This window comes from Cupressus sempervirens, chromosome 2 (genome assembly GCF_028749045.1).
Source record: "Cupressus sempervirens isolate cs-2001-9-10 chromosome 2, ASM2874904v1, whole genome shotgun sequence".
NCBI classification, from domain to species: domain Eukaryota; kingdom Viridiplantae; phylum Streptophyta; class Pinopsida; order Cupressales; family Cupressaceae; genus Cupressus; species Cupressus sempervirens.
Genome location: NC_143119.1, coordinates 477990122 through 478012001, shown reverse-complemented (window position 1 = coordinate 478012001; position 21880 = coordinate 477990122).

The window sequence follows — 21880 nt, the reverse complement described above, 5'->3', positions numbered from 1 at the left end:
TATCTTTATCTTCATGGCTAATAAGATTTCTCCCAAACCCATAGTCTTTGAACACAAAGTTGCACCTAGAAAATCCCACTTTTAGGATGGACATGTAGAGATCAAAGATATCAAGCTCGAGCATATTGATTGGAAAACCTTCCTCATCATATGTGGAAAACCTAAGGAAAGTTTAGAAATGGTGTCTGCACTCATGCATTTGATTCTTGTCAATATAGCCTCACATCCAATTTTAGTACAATCTTCAGAGTTGATCATGATCTTGGTGGAACACCATGTCTTGGAAGAAAAGGTTGTAAGGAGTATCACTAGAAAATAGTTCTCGACCTCTGACCTCAAAATATTGAGAAGGTTTTCCACCTTCCTAGCCTTGATCAACACTTACACATATCTTATGAAGGAGAAAAAAGATGGCACCAGGAAAATAAGAAGGAAGCATGAGAGATGATTCAATCATCCTTCTTGATTGATAGAACCCTAGTTGGCCGCAGAGTCGATAAAGTGGACATGACCCATGGGTACATGAAATATGATATTGACTATGTGATTGTACTTTTGAGTAGAGTAATGGAACTTCTAGCAAATGGACATCTTCAAACCTAGATGAAACACTTCATAGAAACCATCAGGATGACCAAGATACCAATTGATTGGGCTACAATTATGAGTGACAACCTGGATGAGTAGTTGTTAGCTATCAAGGTCAACCCCAAATTCTATATGGCGTCATTTTTAGTGTACTTGTTAGTGGCTAGAACAATAGACTACCCAAGGCTTTACAAGAAGGGTAGCATGCAAGATGGTAATGCATGGCCTTATGTGGTGTATCCTCAGTTGGTCAAGAAGAAGCTATTAGAGAAGAGTGTAGAGTACAGGATAGTGATGATGGTTTCATTTCTGTAATCATCCAGTTCATTGAGGGTGATTATGCCAAAAGAATGTCAATATAAGTAGCGGCTTGTATTTCCAAGATAGGTGCCTACTACATTTAGCTCAAAAATTTCACATACCTCAAGGTCACAAGCACACAAGTGAACCCAAAGAAGCTCCTGATGAAGAGAATATGATCAATAAGAGGTAAATATAGCACCTAGAGGAAAGACTGAGTTTTGATTATGTAATGAAGTACAAGGATCAATTAAGATAGTGATGACATGATGTATTGATAATCTACTTAAGGTCACAAATGGTGGCTACACTAAGAAAGTTTAGAAGAATAAGTTACACAATTTGTCCGCTAAGCTTGACTGAGTAGATAGTAGGTGCTAAGAAAAGTTAGTGCAAGCTGAGCAAAAAGTCAATTAGATCTGAGTGAAAGAAAATTCTCGTGGATGCCGAGCTTGGAACCAAGCAAAGTGTAGTTGATACCGAGTGATTTTACAGTTGATTCCAAGCAAAGCAGTATGTGTCAAGCATTAGAAGATTGGTAATGCCAAGCTATTGCATTATGTTAAAGATTGAAGATTGACTGAATCTAAGCTAACAAGTTTATTTTTTGAAACTTGTGAACTAGGAGAAAGATATGGTTGATGAGCTAGTGGCACAGAACTTAATATAAACCATTTTTTAGGTGAATTCAAATAGATTCTAGGAGAAGTTTATAGAAGAGATACAAGATATGGGGTAGATACATTGTATCCTACCGAATCCATCTAAACCCTAATTTTGACGATGGAAAATGAGCAATAAAATGTCCTAATTTCCTATTTGAGGGAATGTCTAGTCATGAAGCAAAAGATGTCATGTGCGAGAACCTAAGGAAGAGAAGGAGTTAAAGGTTTTGCTTCATCAAGTGACCCAAGAGAAGAATCTACAACTGCATGTTAAGCAAGAAGGCTTAAGGAGATGAATGCTTGAAGGGTGAACAAGCTGTCAGAGCTACAAAGTATGAAGGCCAAGTAGAATTGAGGACTAAACAAAGATCTGAAATCTACAAGAGAAGTTGTAAGTTATATCAAATCAAAGCTTTATTCTTACTCTCTAACAATTGTACCAATCTAGGGTAAATCCTTTCGATTAAGGTTGACCTAACAGTCATTTGTAAATCCTTTAACTGGGTGACATTTCAAGTAAATTTCCTAAAGTCCTATAACAAGGCTCACTTATAATAAGGTGATTGAAATCCCTTAACCAGGTCACATTTAACAGTGTGTATTGTAACCTTTACTAGGGTTGGCCTTTCACAGCGCATCACTTCAGAAGAGTGAAAAGGAGTATCCTATTAATGGTGGTTTTTCCCAAATTGGGTTTCCACATAAATCATTGTGTCGAGTGTGTTGATGAATATGTTATGTTTCATGCTTTACATTTCTACAAGTTGATTTGATAGTAACATATAAGTTTTAGTGATTGCACAATCTTATGGATTACATGCATGCATGGGTATGAAAGTTTTATGGGTTCACTAAGTTGTGAAAAGTTTTATTTATACATTTGGACCTTGGATAACTGACTCACCCAGCCCTCCCCCCCCCCCCCATTTATTCTAAAGTATTCCAACAATTGGTATCAGAGCCATATTCTTAAGAGGACTAGTTTTAAGGTACTAGAAGCATAAAGATCGAGATGTATAAAAGAGAAGTACCCAAGCTCAATAGAGATAACTTTATTGCATGGAAAAGTTTGATGAAGCTACATCTTGGAGGACTTGGAGATCATGCACAATCTATCATCTCTATAGAACATGTTGATCTAGTTGGAGCCCTAATTGTTGAAGATATGAAGAACAAGAAGAACAAGAAGAAAGAACACAATTAGGTGATGTTAGAGATTGCCTTTTCCCTCAGCTATGTTGAATTTGATGATATCAAAGGTCTTGAAAGTGAAAAGAAAATTTGGGATACCATAGCCACCATCTATGAAGGAGACAAAAATGTCCAAAGAGCCAAATATGAAAGCCTCAGAGGTAAATTTGATGATATGAGAATGGAAGAAGGTGAAAATATTGCTCAATATTTTGCTAGAATAAAAGAAGTTGTTAGTGCAATAAGAGGAGCTATTGGTCATATATATGATGATACTATGTTAAGTAAAGTCTTAAGAACACTACTGCCTATTTATGCCATTAGAGTTTCTGCAATTCAAGAACTGAGATGTATTCTAGGAAATGATCTAACCCTTGAAGGCCTAGTAGGTAGACTCACTGCTTTTGAACTATCTAACTTTGATAATTGCAAACCTAAGAGTCTTGAATTTGTTTTTAAAACTAAGTTGTTATTGAAGGACTCTAATGAGGTGAAGTAGAAGAAAAAGAAGAGAAAGATAAAATATGTATCTAGTGACAATGATACAAATGAGGAAGATGTTGAACAATTGGAAGCACTACTAGCAAAAAGATTTCACAGAGGTAAAGGAAAATTCAAAGGTAAGTTACCCATCATTTGTTTCAATTGCAATGAGGTTGGCCATATTGCTACAAGATGTACATAGGAGAAGAACTACAAAGGAGGTGAAAAGTACAAGATTAGAAGAGAAGATGATAGGAAAGATTACAAAGACAAAGGTAAGAAGTCATGCTACATTGCTGAAGAGGAAACTACAGATAATTCTAATGAACATGATGATGAAGTGGTGTATGTTGCAATGAAGGAAAATTTTGATGAAAATGAGGTGACTGTACTTGTGACTTGTGTGAACAAAAATTATAGATAGATCATTGACAATAGATGCTCACATCGCATGATTGAAGACAAAAGTAAGTTCATTACCTTAATTGTTATGATGTAAATAGTGTAAGATTTGGAAATGATACACCATGTTTGATAAAAGAAAAAGGTTCTATCAAACTCACAGATAAGATTTCATGTGACAATGCTTACTATGTTGAAGGACTAAACTATAACTTGTTGAGTGTCACAATTGAATAATTTGGGATGCAAGGTTGAATTTGGAAATAAGATTACTAAGATATATGACACAAATGGGAAACTAATTGGAAAAGGTGATCAAACTAGAAGTAATCTATTCTATCTTGATATAGAGGATGCTACTTGTCCTATTACAAATTTTGATAATGTATGGCTTTGGCACAAGTGGTTATGTCATGTTAATTTTGATAACTTGGTTAGTATTAATAACATGAAGAAAGTTAGGGGTTTTTCCAAGTTGAAGAAACCTGATAATCTAGTATGCAAACAATGTCAGCTAGGCAAAATGACAAAGTCAAGCTTTAAGAGTAAAGCTTATGCCTCTTAAGAAATACTAGAGATTGTTCATGCTGACTTGTGTGGACCAATTGAGGTGCAAAGCTATAGGGGAGATAAGTACATAATGCTATTTTTTGATGATTACTCCAGGATGATGACAGTTATGTTTTTGAAATAGAAATCTAATGCTTTTCAAATGCTTAAGTGGTACTTAGCAAGAGTTGAGAAAGAAATAGGTAAAAGTTTAAAATGCTTGAGATCTGACAAAGGAGGAGAATTCACATCAAATGAGTTTGAGATGTTCTGTAATGATAGAGGAATCAAAAGATAGACATCTTCCCCTAGGACCCCTCCACAAAATGGGATTGTTGAAAGGAGAAACAAGTCTATAATTGACTATTCTAGAACACTCATGATGGAGAAGAATATTGCTTTGAAATACTAGAGAGAAGCTGTAAGTACTATTGTAGATACCTTGAATCATGTGCAAATCAAAAAAGGTACTCATTCAACACCTTTTGAACTATGGTATGGATATCCACCCAATGTAAAATACTTTAAGGTATCAGGAAGTAAGTGTTACATTCTAAAAGATGTTAGGAATGGAAAGCTTGATGTGAAAAGTGAAGAAGGTATATTCCTAGGATACTCCACAAGAAGTAAAACTTATAAGTGTTTGATTACTAACACTAACAAAATTGTGGAAAGTGTAAATGTGAATTTTGATAAATATATAGAGGTGCATGAGGATGAATCCATGAAAAGACCAGAAGAATACAAATCATTTGTATACTTTTATGAAGGAATGTCTATTGAAGAAGATGTTACAAATCAAGCTACAAACCAACAGCAAGTTTTAATGACTGTCGAGTCACATCCTATGAATGCTAAGTTGCATTCAGGAATTGAGCTACATTTAGATGTCAAGTTATAGAATGAAGAAGATGCACATTCTAGTTCTAAGATTAGTATACATGAAAGAAATGTTGAGATACCTAAAAGAGATGTACACAGTGATTCTAAAGCTAAAAGACAAAATGAAGAAACAAGAGCTAAGCCAAGATTGTCCAAATATGTCAAAAGACATCATCTTGCTAATCAAATCATTGGAGATAAAGATGCAATGCCAATGATGAGAAATAGATTGAGAAGTGATCATGTTTGTTGAGAATGAAGGAACCTAAAACAATGAAAGATGCACTAGAAGATGTGGACTAGTACAAATCCATGGAAGAAGAGATTGAACAAATAGAGAAGAACAAAACATAGAGTCTAGTTCCTAGACCAAAAGACAAAAATGTGATTGGCACCAAGTGGATATTCAGAAACAAGTTAGATGAAAATGATGCAATCACAAGAAACAAAGCAAGACTTGTCTACAAGGGATATGCACAAGAAGAAGGAATTGACTATGGGGAGACATTTCCTCCTGTTGCAAGAATGGAAGGACTAAGAACTCTACTTGCTTATGCTACATACAAATGTTTCAAAGTTTATCAGATGGATGTTAAATCTGTATATATGAATGGCATGCTAGAGGAAGAAATTTACATAAAATAGCTAGAAGGTTTTGTTGATGATAATAATGAGAACATGGTATGTAGATTGCACAAAGCTCTATATGGCTTGAAACAAGCACCAAGAGCATGGTATGAGAGACTTCATACTTATCTTGTGAAGATTGGATTTGAAAGGACTGATGATAATAGCAATCTATACATAAAGACAAAGAAAGGAAAAGGTATTTTGCTATCTGAAATATTTGTTGATGATATCATATTTGGTGGACAAGATGCTTTATGTAAGGATTTTGCAAATCAAATGAAGCAAGAATTTGAAATGTTTATGTTTGGAGAAATCTTTTTTTTTGTGGGATTGCAAGTATATCAGATGAAGTATGATATATACATCACTCAATCAAAGTATGCCAAAGAAATATTGAAAAATTTTGGATTAGAGGATTCCAAACTAGTAAGTACACCTATGGTGATAGGACACAAGTTGTCAAAAATGATGATTCTATTGAGGTGAATCAAACATTATACAATTCTATGATTGGGAAATTACAATATGTAGTATATAGCAAAGCTGATATTGCATTGTCTATAGGGATAGTTGCAAGATTCTTTGCTAATCCCAGGGAGAATCATTTAATGGCTATGAAGAGAATAATGAGATATCTAAAAGGAACGTAAGAGTTTGGTCTATACTACAAGAAGAATGAAAAGTTTGAATTGAGAGCCTACACTAATGTGGATTAGGCTAGAAATATTGATGATAGAAAGAGCACCAGTGGAGGAGCATTTTTCTTAGGCAAGAGACTAGTTACATGGACTAGCAAGAAAAAAAATTGTACTTTATAATCTATTGATGAAGCTAAATATGTGGCTGCTACTGTAAACTGCACAAACATTGCATGGATCAAACAACTACTCAAAGGAATGAAGGAAGAAATCACAGAACCAATAATACTTTATTGTGATAATACAAGTGTTATCAATATATCAAAGAATCTAGTGATGCACACAAAAATAAAGCACATTGCAATCAAGTATCATTACTTGAGAGAGTTAGTTCAAGACAAAGAGGGAATATGTTAACTCAAAGGAATAAATTGTTGATATCTTCACAAAACCATTACCTAAGGATGCTCATGGGTATCTAACAGGTAAATTAGGGGTGATATCAAAGGCTATCTAAGTAATAAAAGGACTACTCTGCATCAAACAAGTTGACATTTATATGTTACAAATTGATGCAGAGGATCTTACTTTACGAGCTACCTAAAGTAATCACAGAGCTAAAACTTCAAATCAGCCACAAGCAAGGTGATAGAAAGAGAAATTGAAGAAACTACAAAATCTTATATCTACATATTTTAAGATGACAAATTTTTGGTATATGTCTTTGCATTATTGTCAAAGAGGGAGAAAGTACATTAACTTGATCATCATCAGAAAGGGAGATCTGTTAATCAAATATTTGATAAAGTACATCAAAGGGAGAAAGTATATCAGAGAGAAAGTACAAGAGATTGCTACTGATCTTAAAGGAAGATCAGATAATTTCTGATGTTGCTAATTAGAACAGGATACATGAATGATGTAAGAAAGAGGGAGAAATCCTAACCTACCTAGTAAGAGGAAGATACAAGAAGGAACTTGGAGGGAGTTATAAGAAAGATTTTTGTAACCTAATTAGAAGATGGAAGTTATTGATAGAGGGAGAAATTTTGATACAAGTTTTCTTTTTGGTATTGTCTTACTATTTTAACCTAGTCAGTTTGGTTGAACAAGATGTTCATCATTTGATTGACTTGGTTGATCAGTTTGGTTTGCCATCAATTCCAAAGAGGGAGATTGTTGAAATCTAATTGAAAAAGATCATTATTGAGAGAGATTATTGAAAGAGGAAGATTGTTGAAGAAGACTATGTGTTTTAATCATTGTTTTATCACTAATGTCAAACCTGCTATTTCCTAGTAAAACAACTACTTGTAAGATTCAAGTACTATCACTTAGTTGATTGATGAAGAGGCTTTGATCAATAAGAGGTAACAATAGCACGTAGAGGAAAGGTTGAATTATGATTATGTAATGAAGTACAAGGATTAGTTAAGATAGTGATGACATGATGTATTGATAATCTACTTAAGATTACAAATTTTGGCTACACTAAGAAAGTTTAGAACAAGTTACACAAAGTTTGTTTTCCAAGCTTGACCAAGTGGATAGTAGGTGTCAAGCAAAGTCAGTGCAAGCCAAGCAGAAAGTTAGTTGGAGCCAAGTGAAAAAAAATTCTAGTGGATGTCGAGTAAGATAGTTGATGTAGAGAAAAGTTTAGTTGATTTCAAGCATCAGTAAACTTTAGTTGATGTCGAGTGATTTTACAGTTGATGCCAAGCAATGCAATATGTACCGAGCATAAAAAGATTGATAATGTCAAGCTGTTGCATTATCTTAAAGATCAAAGATTCACCAAATCTAAGCCAAAAAGTTTGTTTTCTTGAAACTTGTAAACCAGGAGAAAAATGAGGTTGATGAGCTAGTAGTACAGAACTTGATGTAAACCATTTTTTAAGTTAATTCAAATGGATTCTAGGAGAAGTTTCTAGAAAAGATACAAGATATGGGGTAGATACATTGTATCCTACCTAATCCATCCAAAACCTAATTTTGACAATGGAAAATGAGCAAGAAAATATCCTAATTCCCTATTTCTAGGAATGTCTAGTCATGAGGAAAAAGATGTCATGTGCAAGAACCTAAGGAAGAGAAGGAGTTAAATGTTTTGCTTCATCAAGTGACCCAAGAGAAGAATCTATAATGGCATGTTAAGAAAGAAGGCTTAAGGAGATGAATGCTTCTAGGGTGAACAAGTTATCAGAGCTACAAAGCATGAAGGCTAAGTAGAATTGAGGATTGAATAGAGATCTAAAATCTGCAAGAGAAGTTGCAATTTGTATCACATCAAAGTTGTATTATTACTCTCTAACAATTGTATCAATCTAGGGTAATCCTTTGGATTAAGGTTGACCTAACAGTCATTTGTAAATCCTTTAACCAAGTGGCATTCTAAGTGAATGGCCTAAAGTCCTCTAACAAGGCTCACTTCTAATAGGGTGATTGAAATCTCTTAACTGGGTCACATTTAATAGTGTGTATTGTAGCCTTTAACAAGGTTGGCCTTTCACAAGGCATCACTTTAGAAGAGTAAAAAGGAGTAGCATGTTACTGGTGGTTTTTCCCAAATTGGGTTTCCACATAAACCATTGTGTCAAGTGTGTTGATGAATTTGTTATGTTTCATGCTTTACATTTATGCAAGTTGAATTGAAAGTAACATCCAAGTTTTAGTGATTGCACAATCTAATGGATTGCATGCATGCATGGGTATGAAAGTTTTATGGGTTCACTAAGGTGTGAAATTTATATATCTGGACCTTGGATAACTGATTCACACCCCCCCCCCCCCCCCCCCCACAGTTATTCTAAAGTATTCCAACAAATATATGTCTCCAATGGGCACTACAACGGCCTAGCTTAAGAGGGAGGTCATGGTTTGAAAAAAGAGGCAACTGAATGTAACTTCTAAGGAGGGAATGAATGAGCTAGTAAAAGCCATCAATAATACTGAGCTACCTATGAGTGATGCATGACCACTAGCCTTCATTATGAAAAACCAAGATTAGGACTTACTTGCACACATAGACATCCCTCCTCCTCAAGAGTAGATTTTGGAAGTAGAGAGGTATTACAATGCTATCTACCTTGACATTTTTTAATATGAGATGAAAACCAAGCTCAATTCAGTGCAATCAGTAGTCCAACAGTTGCAAATAACTTTCAAGGAGGCTTCATCAGATGAAGATATCAAGTAAGCATTTAAGACTTAAGAGGTATTGTTGAAACTGGACACTAAACTTGAGGATTTTGTGGAAACTCCTATAGAAGTTAGCAATTACTAGCAAATAGTGAAGAATAAGTATGGGGGTTTGTATTTTTCTAAGGTTTCCCAAGTAACAAAGATCATTCATAAATTCAAGAATAAGCATCTAGACATCGCTTTGGGATAAGGAAGAAAAAAACCTAGATGCTAGAAATTCAATTTTGATAATTGAGAAAATTTCAGATTTTTGGAACCTATCATCAAGGTGTGCAAGGTGTGTAGGTGCACAAGGTGTGTAAGTGTGCAAGGTGCGTAGATGCACAAGGGGCACGGGTGCACTTTTCATAGAGGTGCCCTAACAATTTTGAAGAAGCAATAGTGTGCCAACAGTTAACTACTAGTTCCTACTTTAGAGCATTCCATGCACCAAAAATGCATTTTGATGGTAGTTCAACTCCCACAAATTCCCAGAGAAGGTCAAGCTTCCATTTTTAGAGTTTCTAGTGACTCTCAAATCCTCTTGCAGCTTCCTTCTTATTCTTTTCTCCTTATTTCATTATTTTAAGTCATGTAAAGCCTCATGCACACATTAATTGATATAAACAAGGGTGGAGACCTACTTAGCACCATTTAGAGAGTCAATTTGTATACAATTAGATTTTTTTTATTAGTTTTTAGCATGAGTTGCATTTTAATAACTCTCTCTCCTAGCACAAAGGAAGGAGATGATTTCTTATAAATACATGGATGTAATATATACTCCAGGTCATTATAATGATGCAATAATAAATGCTATTGGTGCTCTCATTATGAGTGTAGTTATTCTTGCCAGAGTGTGTTATTTTTGTGAATTCATGTTCATGAATAATAATAGAGCCAATGGTTTTATTATTATTTTATGATTGTGTGATCTTTTAGTTCTGGTGTTTGCCTCATGTTAATGAATTTAGCTAACACATCAAGTTGGAGAAAAGATCACCTATTGTTCTTGCATATCTTCTCTTCTTGCATGAGTACACTTTCTATGGCCTTATGATTCAATGAGAATTAAAACATCTTTTGGTTATTATTGATTTCCCATTGATGAATGCATCAATGGAATTGAGGAAGTGTTGCTCCTATTTTCATTGGTTTCCTACCCAATATTTTTTATGATTTAACTTGCAAACATGTTGTTACCATGGTTTATGTTCATTAGGAATTTCCTTTTCAAGTTATTTTCTTTGATCTCTTGTTACCTTATCTTTGTTATTTTCTTTTCTAACACTTGGTTAGAATAGGAATTCATATAGTTGCATTGATAAATTGCATTCATCATAAAATAGAAATACCAAAAATATATCTCTTTTTTTATTACTTATCTAAATAGCGGATCAAACATCTCATCCAAAATTGGTTGGAACTAGCAATTGCCTCCTTTTGAACATACACATTTATCTTTAATTGAGCAGATTTTAGTAGGTTGCAAGATCACCCAAAACCTTGGATTTGATCCTAGATTATCTTTTCAAGAGAGGAGTTCAAAAGGATTCTTGTCATTAAGCATCATGCAAAATGATAGCAAAACAGAAGTGGTGCTAGAAGGAGGGACCAAACCATTTGGAAGAGTTAAAAAAACTCATTGTTTTTAAATTCTAAAGTTTTCATAAGTTCAAAAAAATTTCCCTTGGAAACTATCAGAAGGTGCACAGGTGCAGAGATGCGTTGTTTTAAGAGAGTGTGCTTTTGTAGAGGTGTGTTTTTTTGAGAATTGATGTAAACTGGAAGATCCTAATCCATCATCTCCATTTTAGTGAGCTTTAAGATCCTTAGATAGTGAGCCAGAGTTCTTAGAGCTTAGTCATTTTCATAAGCCTCTTAGTGAGAAAGAATTGCCTAGAATTCTACCACTTCCATTCCAAATTTCATCATCTCCAGTTCCACCTCTGAACCAACCTCCACCCATTGTTCCACCAAATCCTCCACTGATGGTCTTCTTTGTGAATGTGGTAGATTTTCCAATTGACTTCCAAGGTGCACTTAATGACCTTCCCAAGAATCCTGAGAAATTTTGACCAAGGTTCGTCTATGGATAAACACGAATAGTTGAGGACCATATCAAAATCTTTAAAAAAATATGCAATCAAAATCAATTTCAATAGGAGAATGTGGTCCTCCATTTAATCTCATACTCTTTGGGAGATATTTCCTTTAACTTGTATGTGAATTTGCCACCAGGATGTATCCAAAATTGGATCACCTTCAAAAATTTGTTCCTCAAACAATTCAAAGCATTCATTAACCTAGTTGTTATACATCATCAGTTCATAACAATCAAAAGGTATCCAATAGAGACCATTTCACATTTCAATCATTGCTTTCATATGGATTTCCACAAGTTGGAGACACCCTACATAATACCAGTTGAAGCGGAATTCCAGATTTATCTTAATGTTATGGATCATCCCATGGCTATCTTTCTACAAAGGCTACCTACTATAAATATTAACACATTAGGTCTTCGACAAAGCAATTACCTTTACCAAGAAAGCTAATCCTAATGGAGGAGGATTGATGGTTCCAGCTCAAGCAACTACAATGATACCAACATATCCTACTCAAACACCACTGATGTATAGTCAATTCATTTCAATGAATCCAATCCCACTACAACAAGAACTAGCTATACCGGTTCCATCCATAACCTACCCTAGATATGAACCTCCAAAAGTTGCTTTCTTTGAGAAAAAGGCAGCAACTTCTGTTGAACTCAAAAATAACATCATATCTAAGATTGGACAAGTGAAGAAAACTATATCTCAAATTACCAACAAACTAACCTATTTGAGGTTGTCACAAGAGAAAAACAACAACTTTCAAAGAATGAATGTAGCCCCTTACAACAACAAGTATGGTCATAATTATAACAAGAATTTTAAAGGAAATAACAATATGGGAAATAACAATGTAGTCAATAATTACAATCCTCTAGCTCACAATAATGGCTTCCAAAGGCAAAATTGACAATTGAATACTCGTCCAAAAAATGGAAGCATCCCTATTGATAATAACAACAATGCTCAATTTGTGGACATCAACCAGTATGACAATAACCAAAATGTACCTAACGATGGTAGCTCATATTTCAATAGAAATCAAGAAGTGAACCAAAATTCACAAGGCAATAATGGCGAGTCTTTTATGTAGTACAATGCTATGATGTTAGAAACCTATAATTCTCCATAGAATCCTAGAATGGAACAACCAGCTAGTGAAAAATTCACTTTTCCATTTAGACAGGAATTGGATCCTCAACCAAAAGAGATGTTAGCTTTTTAAAATGATCAGAATACTTACAATTTGTGTAACTAAAGGTAACCTATGACCGATGGGATTCCTCCTGCCTTACATCCAATACCTCCTGATCCAAGAGCTAAAAATAATCTAGTACCTACTAGAGCACCCTACATTGGGGGAAAAAATCAAAATCAAGGGAACGTGCCTACAGTCCTAAAGAATCCTATATGGGAAACTAAAAGGTACAATGCAGTGGAAGATCTAAAGAAAACCAAGGCTAATATGTCCATGTTTGATATGTTACAAAATTATCCAAACCAAAGGGAAGAAGTGCTAAGGAATCTTGATCATGCAAAGGTAGTGCCAAATATGAACATAGTCCCTCAAAAGACAGCATCACAACAAGTCAAAACTTTTGAGGCAATACCTACCATGTATAAAGACAAGGCTGAAATTCCTCCTTTCTTTCTTAGTCTCAGAATTTTTAGAAAGAATCTCCATAATTTTCTTATAGATTCATGAGCTTCTTGCAATGTCATACCACTTTCAATAGCTCAAAGGTTGGGAGTCACTCCTCAGCCCTCGAATCAAATAGTGATACAACTCGACGAGACAAAAGTAAAAGTTATCGGGGTATTGGAAGATGTTAGAATACAATTAACTGTAGACCCCCAAATTCAAGACATTATAGACATACATGTGGTTGAAATCCCTAAAACTTACATATTATTCTTAAGTAGAGAATGGAGAAAGTGCTTGAGGAGATGGTTTTCAACTAATTTTACTCAATTATCCCTACCTTGGAATGGACTGAATAATCAGATCAAGATTGATGTTGAGCCAAAGCTAAAGACAATGATCACGAAATACAATGCACCAAATAAGGTAGCATTTTTCTAAGCCTAGCTAGGCTTCTACAAAGTGATGTCTCTTGATATAAATGCAGCCAAGAAACCCAACTATTTGAATAAAGAATCTATGATCCCTACTCCAAAAGAAGAACTCATCACTTAGTTTGTAGATAGTATGGTTGCAAATGTACAATTCTTAGGTGAGGAAGCAGACCCAAATATTTTGCTTCTTTGGGGACTCTGTAGGTTACACAAGGTTAGTCATTCAAAATTTGAATGCTCACATTGTTCGAAAGAAGTTGTGAGGGTACTCACTTAGATAATGCAATCCAAAGATGGTCAATTTCCAAATGAGTTACAAAAAAAAAATTCAAGTCCTACGTGGACATCTGGATTAGTGCCAAATAAAGAAGAAAAAGAAGGTCCTAATGCATCATATAGTGACACTTTTTTTAATGGTGGAGGTTTATCAAATTCTCCACCTGCGATGATCAAAGTCTAGAGGAGAAGACATTTTGTAAAAGGACAAGGTTGGACCTCAATGGTCATTCATCTGAAACCCCAAATTGATAAGATCATGAAATTAATTGGGGACATTCAAAGTCAAAAAGAGAAATGAATGGCCCCTATATCAAAGGTAAATTATGGTAACTCACCAAGTCCACCACGGGAAAGATTGAAATGGCTCTCAAAGAAGCAATATTTTAAAACTCAAGTGAAGGGAAAGCTACATACAAATAAAAAAAAGACTAGAAAGACCAGAGATTAGCCACTCTGGACACTCAAGTTTGATGGCTCTAAATGAAAATTAGGAGTTAGCACTGGTATTGAATTAATTAATCCCAAAGGTAGGTCTTTTTATGTATCATATCGCTTACAATCTACATGTACTAACAATGTTCTAGAGTATGAAACCTTGATTCGTGGACTTCTCTTCACATTAGAGAAAGATGTCAAAGCTCTCATAATTGAAGGAGAATCTTAATTAGTCATTAGACAAGTGAAATCAATATACTCTTGTAATGATAGGAAACTACTTGCATACCAAAAATATTTTGGGAATTTTTGGAAGATTTTGAGGCCTTGAACACAAGGTCCATCCCAAGTAAGAAGAACATGGTATTTGGTGCCCTTGCCATTTTAGTAAGCGTGTTATAGCCCATTGAAAGAACAAAGATAAAGAGATTTTTAGTTGAATTGGTTGTTGCCCAATCTATTCCAGAAAACATTGCAAACTTCCAAGTCTTCCAAGATGACCAGCATATTCTCAAGTTTATTATGTGCAATGGCCTTTTCAGGGGCCAAGATATTGATTATACTCTCGATGACAAGCCTAAAGAAGATGAGCTAGAGGATGAAGATGCAACTATAAATTTGAAGACCAATACTATTCTTAAGTGTTGGAAGCATGAATTTTGATGATACTTGTATGGGGGAGTATTCTAGAAAAATGATTAGATTATTATCATGATGATATGTTACATTCATGACTGTGTTTGTCATTGATGTCAACATAGCAATTTTTTGTGGTATCTGACAGAAGAATAGTGGAAAGATCAAATTGGTATGGATAGATTGTTGAGTACTTTCACTAAGCAAGGTTAAATGGAGATACTACTAAGTGTCAATTATATGCAACTAACCTTGGAAGCATAAGAGAATAATTTTGGATGAAGTTATGTAGGTTTTGGTGATGATTGTTCTAAGATAGAGTTTACAGAAGCATGTTCTAGTAAACTTGTTATATGTCTTAGGAGAGTTGTTATTCTAAGAATTAGGATTAAAAATCTGTAGAAGACATGTTGGTGATGATGTGGCTAAGCTCGTTCATCATAATATTACATGTATAGATATTTAGTCAAGTTACAAGGTGACTAATTAATGTTATCACTAAGTGTAACATGTTCTTAATGAGGTCCTATAATAATTAATTGAGAAGGTGTAATAGCTGACTCAGGGAATTATTTTATGGATTCAATATTAAAAAAGGAAATTTTCCTTTATTATGTATGGATGTTTGAATGATTGCAAGAAGCACAAAGAGTAGAATGTGAAGATAAGTAGGGAAGACCAAAGTTAGAGAGAACTTCTTTTGTTGAGGTTTTATTTAGCGATCTGAGGTTTGATATTTAGATCCAAGGTCTGTGACTTGGTCTACAAGGTATGATAGTGATTGATCTGGTTGACATGAAAGAGGAAAGAATTTAAAGCATAGTACAAACAATTATTCTGCAAGTAATAGTTGAGATATTAGTTAGACAGTAAGGTCGGTGATCTTTCTCCAAAAGTTGTTTGGACAATGGATCCTTCTATCTTTTACAACTCCTAACAAGGTTGGCACAACTCCTAACAGGGATTCAAAGTCTCCTAATAGGGACTCTTATGTAGTGAATGTGTTTATAGACTCAGAACAGGGTCCATCCTCTAACAAGGATTATATATATCAATATATCTTTGTGGGCATCATTCCCATCAGGGTTCTCCCTCTGATCAAGGGTTTCCCTAGTTAACATATCTGGTGTAATAGTGTGTGTGCATCTTGTTATGGTTGATGTTTATTTTTATTGAATGGTTAAGATTAATTAACGTTGATAAATGTTTTTGTTGGATAACTGATTCACCCCCCTTCTAAGTTATCTTGGTGGACTATTGTTTCTAATACTAAGGGGATGGTAGAGTTAGAATGCATCTTTGATCAAGATGAATCAATGCATAGTAAAAGGAATGTTGAAGAAAAATGAATTGAAGAATGTGATTCATATAATCTAGGCACAGAAGAAGATCCAAAGATGGTGAGAATCAAAAAGTCTTGTAACCTTCAAGAATGAGAAAGTATACTTCAATTTCTTATAGAATACAAAGATGTCATAGCATGGAGTTATGAAGAAATTAAGACCTATGATACTGAGATCATCACTCACGATTGATGCCAAACCCTTTCATCAGAGACAAAGATCGATGAATCCCATAATTGAGCCTTTGATAATGAAAGAAGTACAAAAGTTACTTGATGTAAAATTATCTTCCCAATCGAACATATTGATGTAGAATGAATTGTGAGAGAGACAAGGAAAATGGATGCCTATATTGCAAGAGTTTAATTTAGAGATTCAACCAATGAAGTTGGTAAGAGAACAAGGATTGACCTAAATGATAGTTGATGATGAGATCAGTAATGATAAAGAAATCAAATTTGATGATGAAATCAACACTGGTAATCAACAAAATATCATAGTGTCTCAGGTAGATATTGATCAATGGATAATCATTGATGTTTGGTATCAAGATATTGTATACTATGTTTTGTGAAATCAATACTCCAACTAGACGAATAGGTCCCAACATTGAGGATTCAAGATGAAATGTGAATCCTATATGTTTCAAGATAGAAAACTTTACAAAAGAAACTATGAGGGAATTTATTTGATTTACTTGGGATGCGACGAAGTGAAGGAATTTTTGGAATAGTTACATGATAGGTATGGCACAAGGACATGGATTAGTAGAAGCTATAGCCCATATGATTTTAAGATTAGGTTATTTTTGGCTTACCATCTTTAAGGATACATTCGAACCTATATGTTCTTTCCACATATGTTAGACAAGTGCCAATAGAGAGAGGCATCTAGCTATGCCACTACAACCAGTGTTTGAGGTACACCCTTTTCCTAAGTGGGGGTTTGGACTTTATTAGTCCAGTAAACCCACCATCATCTATAAGACATATGTTCATCTTCACAACTATAGACTATTGCACACACTGTATAGAAGCTAAAACTTTTCAAAATTGTACAGCAAAAGTGGTTATAGATTTCTTGGATGAACACATTGTCACAAGGTTTGGTATGTCGTTCTTCCTAGTATGTGATAATGAATCATCTTTTTCATTGATCTTCCTTACTCAATGGGCATTAGAAAATTAGGTCATAATAAAGTTCTCTTCTAATTACTATCCCCAAGGCAATGGTGTGGTTGAGTCCACCAATAAAAACTTGATTACAGTGATAAAGAAATTGCTACAAGAGAATCCAAACGATTGGCACACTAAGTTGAAGTATGCATTATGGATAGGTAGAGTCAAGATAAAAAAATGCTTTGGGGGCATCTCCCTATTTACTCCTCTATAGATAAGAACCAATGTTCCCACTTAATCTCAAGATTACAATATTGAAAGTTATGAAGGGGTATGTTAAGGACATGGATAGAGTTTAAATCAAATTAATGAATCTCTTGGAATTGAATGAGAAAAGAGTAACATTTTTGGAGCATATGGTGAAACATTAGGCTATCATCAAATGATGGTTTGACAAGTGGGCCACAATCAAGTCTTTCAAGATATCTAACCTCATTCTCCTATGGGACAAGGCAAAAGAAAATTTGGGCAATCACACTAAGTTTCAACATTTATGGATTGGTCCTTATCAAATTGTGGAGATTTTAGGAGAAAATAATTTTAGGTTGAGTTCATTACAAGAGGAATTGATCCCATTTCCAATCAATGACTAGTTCCTAAAACATTACTTTGAGGCCCAAAAGTGGAAAAAAATTCCTTTCTGCAAGTGTGTTTGCTTTCAATTGTGTGTTTAATTTCAGTTATGTATTTTCTTTCAAAGTCGTGTTAGTCCAAGGGTTAGGTGTAATCAAGACTCATTCTTGACACATTTCACAGATCACTCCTTGTGGTTTCAACTTTTTAGGAAGAGGTATTTCTTTGTCAAATCATTCAAATGACTTTGTTCCTTGTACCAACTAAAGAATGGATGTTACTTTCCATCATAAAGGACTTTAGTCTTGAAATCAGAATTGCAAATCGATAGTTCTCAACACTTTATAAATTTAAATATTGACTATCTTGGTGTTTTCAAATCAAGGTTGATGGTAGTAAGGGATAGTCTAAAACTTGTTGTTTCAAATAAAAGGTCTTTTCAAAGAATTGCTAAGGTCATTGTTTGGCATGAGAGTTTCCAAGGGTTCATAAAAGAGGAATGTAGGAGTTATCAAACTAAATAAAGAATCTGAGAAATGACACCAATGCCTTGGCCATATAGTCTAAGTGTGGTCAGGGTACAAAAAGAGAATAAAAAGAAATGATGGTGTTAAGAATGAAAGATTCCAAAATATCTAAGAAAGGTAATCTAATAATAGGGATATGCCTTCGAAAGAGGCTATCTAGTATTTATACAAATCACTTCATGGAAGAATCAAAGAAAACATGCAAGCTCTGTAAAGAAGAATCCAAAGATTACTCAGGACCTAAAATGCAAAAAAAAAAAAAAAAACTCATTAAGAGCCCTCAGAATGGATTCTCTCATCTAGTTAGATAGTGATTAATACACATGATCTATGAGGATTTCTGATGAATGGACCAATGGAGTGGAGGATTATTTCCAAGTTACTACAGGCTCATGATAGATTGTACCTTGAAACATCAAAGGAAATGAATACATTGTGCACAAATTGAGCTTCAAGATTTAGGATTCTGCAGTTTTGACTATCAAGGAACTTGAAAGTTGTTTGAAGTGTTTGGAATTTACTTGTTATTCAACACATGTTAGAAGAACGCTTACTGATAAAGAAATTCCTTTGTCATTTATTTCCTTTTATTGGGGCTATTTTTTGTGGTATCACAATGCATGCCCCATTTCTCCTAGAAATGGGGAGCCCCTAGAAAACTTTTTTCTCCTAGAGCCCGAGTCTAGGGCCTAGGTCAAGCCTTAGTCTTTGATTGAGAAAGTCTAGGGTGTCTAGACTAGGGAAAAATTGGAGATTTTAAGTGTATTTAGTGATTGAATGTACACTAGTGCACTATCGCACATGCACACCTTGTCTAGGTGTGTAGGTGCATTTAGTGCACAAGTGTGCACTCATCTCCCTCTGGAGATGCACACCTACATAGGTGTATAGGTGCACACATCCAAAGGGTGTACACCTAGGGTTGGGGTCTATATAAACTCTAGACCCCCCTTGCCCACTCCATTCTTCTCTGGAGTCTCCTATTCATCGCAACTTACATATTGCACTCTCGCTTCCACTCCTGCATCATAAACAAACAACAAACAAGGTTAGAAAACATTAGAAGGTGCGCACATGTGCACCTCCCCAAGGTGCATATGTGTGCACCTCCTCTCACCTTAAAGAAACCTAACTAAAACATAAAACATAAAACATAAAACACCTAAGTTATGAAAGGTGCGCATGTACACACCTTTCAACCTAAGACTAAGCAAATCAAAGGAACCTAAGGAAAGGTGTGCATGTGCGCACCTCCCCAAGGTGCACAAATGCACACCTTTTCAAAGATTTCAAGGCATATATAAGGGTGCACACATGCACACCCCATCAAGGTGTGCATGTGTGCACTCTTTGTGCACTTAAATAAAACATTAAGACAATTTAATTCTCCACTTGCATTTTCCTTATGCATGTGCAACATGTACATGTGTGACCTTCCCAAGGTGTGCATGTGTGTATGTGTGCAACTCCACTAAAATGGTCATAGAGGGACCATTTAGCTCACCTAGCGCACCTGTAAGGGTGTGTTAGGTGTGCTTTTATGCATATCAAGGCTATAGAGAGGAATTAACTAGTTTTTTCACTGTTTTGGGGCATTTTTGCTAGATTTTGATGGTAAGAGTTTTCTTTAGGTCAAAATTTTAGCTCTCTAGACTAATGTATACTTTCTTATGCAGATAAAATAACATCATCTTCATCTTCAATGGCTGAAAAGATTTCTTCCAAACCCATAATCTTCAAATACCAAGGTGTGCCTAGAAAATCCCACTTTCAGGATGGACATGTAGAGATTAGAGATACCAAGCTTGAGCATATTGATTGGAATGCCTTCCTCATCATATGTAGCAAACCTAAGGAATGGTTAGTGATGGCATCTGCACTTATGCATTTGGGTCTTGTAAATATAGCCTCACATCTAGTTTTAGTACAATCTTCAGAGTTGATCATGACCTTGGTAAAACACTTTGTCTCAGAAGAAAAGGTTGTCAAGAGTGTCACTGGAGAAATAGTTCTTGAAACCCAATCTCAAAATATTGAGAAGATTTTCCACCTTCCTAGGGTTGATCAATACTTACACATATCTTATGAAGGAGCTGAAAGATGGTACTGGGAAAATGAGAAGGAAGCTCGAGAGATAATTCAATCATCCTTCTTGGTTGATAGAACCCCAATCGACCATAGAGTCAATAAAGTGGACATGACACAAGGGTACATAAAAGATGATATTTTCTATGTGATTGTACTTCTGAGCAAAGCAATGGGACTTCTAGTAGTTGGACAACTTCAAACCTGGATGGTACACTTATAGAAACCATCAAGATGACCAAGATATCAATTGGCTAGGCTACGACTTTGAGTGACAACCTGGATGAGTAGTTGCTAGCTGTCAAGGCCTACCCCAAATTCTATATGACATCATTTTTGGTGTACTTGTTGGTGGCTAGAACAATAGACTACCTGGGGCTTTACAAGAAGGGTAGCATGCAAGATGTTAATGCATGGCCTCGTGTGGTGTGTCCTCAATTGGTCAAGAAGAAGCTATCAGAGTAGAGTGTAGAGCATAAGATAGTGAATGATGGTTTAATTTTTGTAATCATCTTGTTCATCAAGGGTAATTATGCCAAAATAATGTTTGTAGAAGCAATGGCCCATATTTTAGAGATAGGTACCTACTATATTCAGTTCAAAACATTCACATACCTCAGGGTCATAGGCACACAAGTGAACCCGAAGAAGCTCCTAAGATATCCATTGGATAGGATCATTCTAGTGGAGATTGCTAGACAACTCACATCTACATATGACAGAGTGAGGAAACACCACAAAAGATATGGTGTGGCCAATCACCATTGGTGCTTTCTGTACACCAAGAAAGTGTTACACTCTAAACCATTCTATCCAAGGGATTCTAAGAGTTTGGAATGCTTGGATGTCAGATTAGAGATCCCTATCCATGGAGTGCAAGAGAGTATGATTCAAATATGAGGGCTCTCAACTAAGCCTTAGGAATGCTCTTCTTGCTAGTAAACCATGCAATGGGAGGTTTTCTTAGAGACAAGATGCAAGAGTACAAATGTCTATTAAGGGTGCCCCAATAATGCAATGTAAATGGAGACTAAACTAGAATGAGTATGCAAAATGTAGCTATGCTAAGAAAAAATGAGATTATTACTACCAACCTAGTTAAGCTATGTGAGATCAATCATTA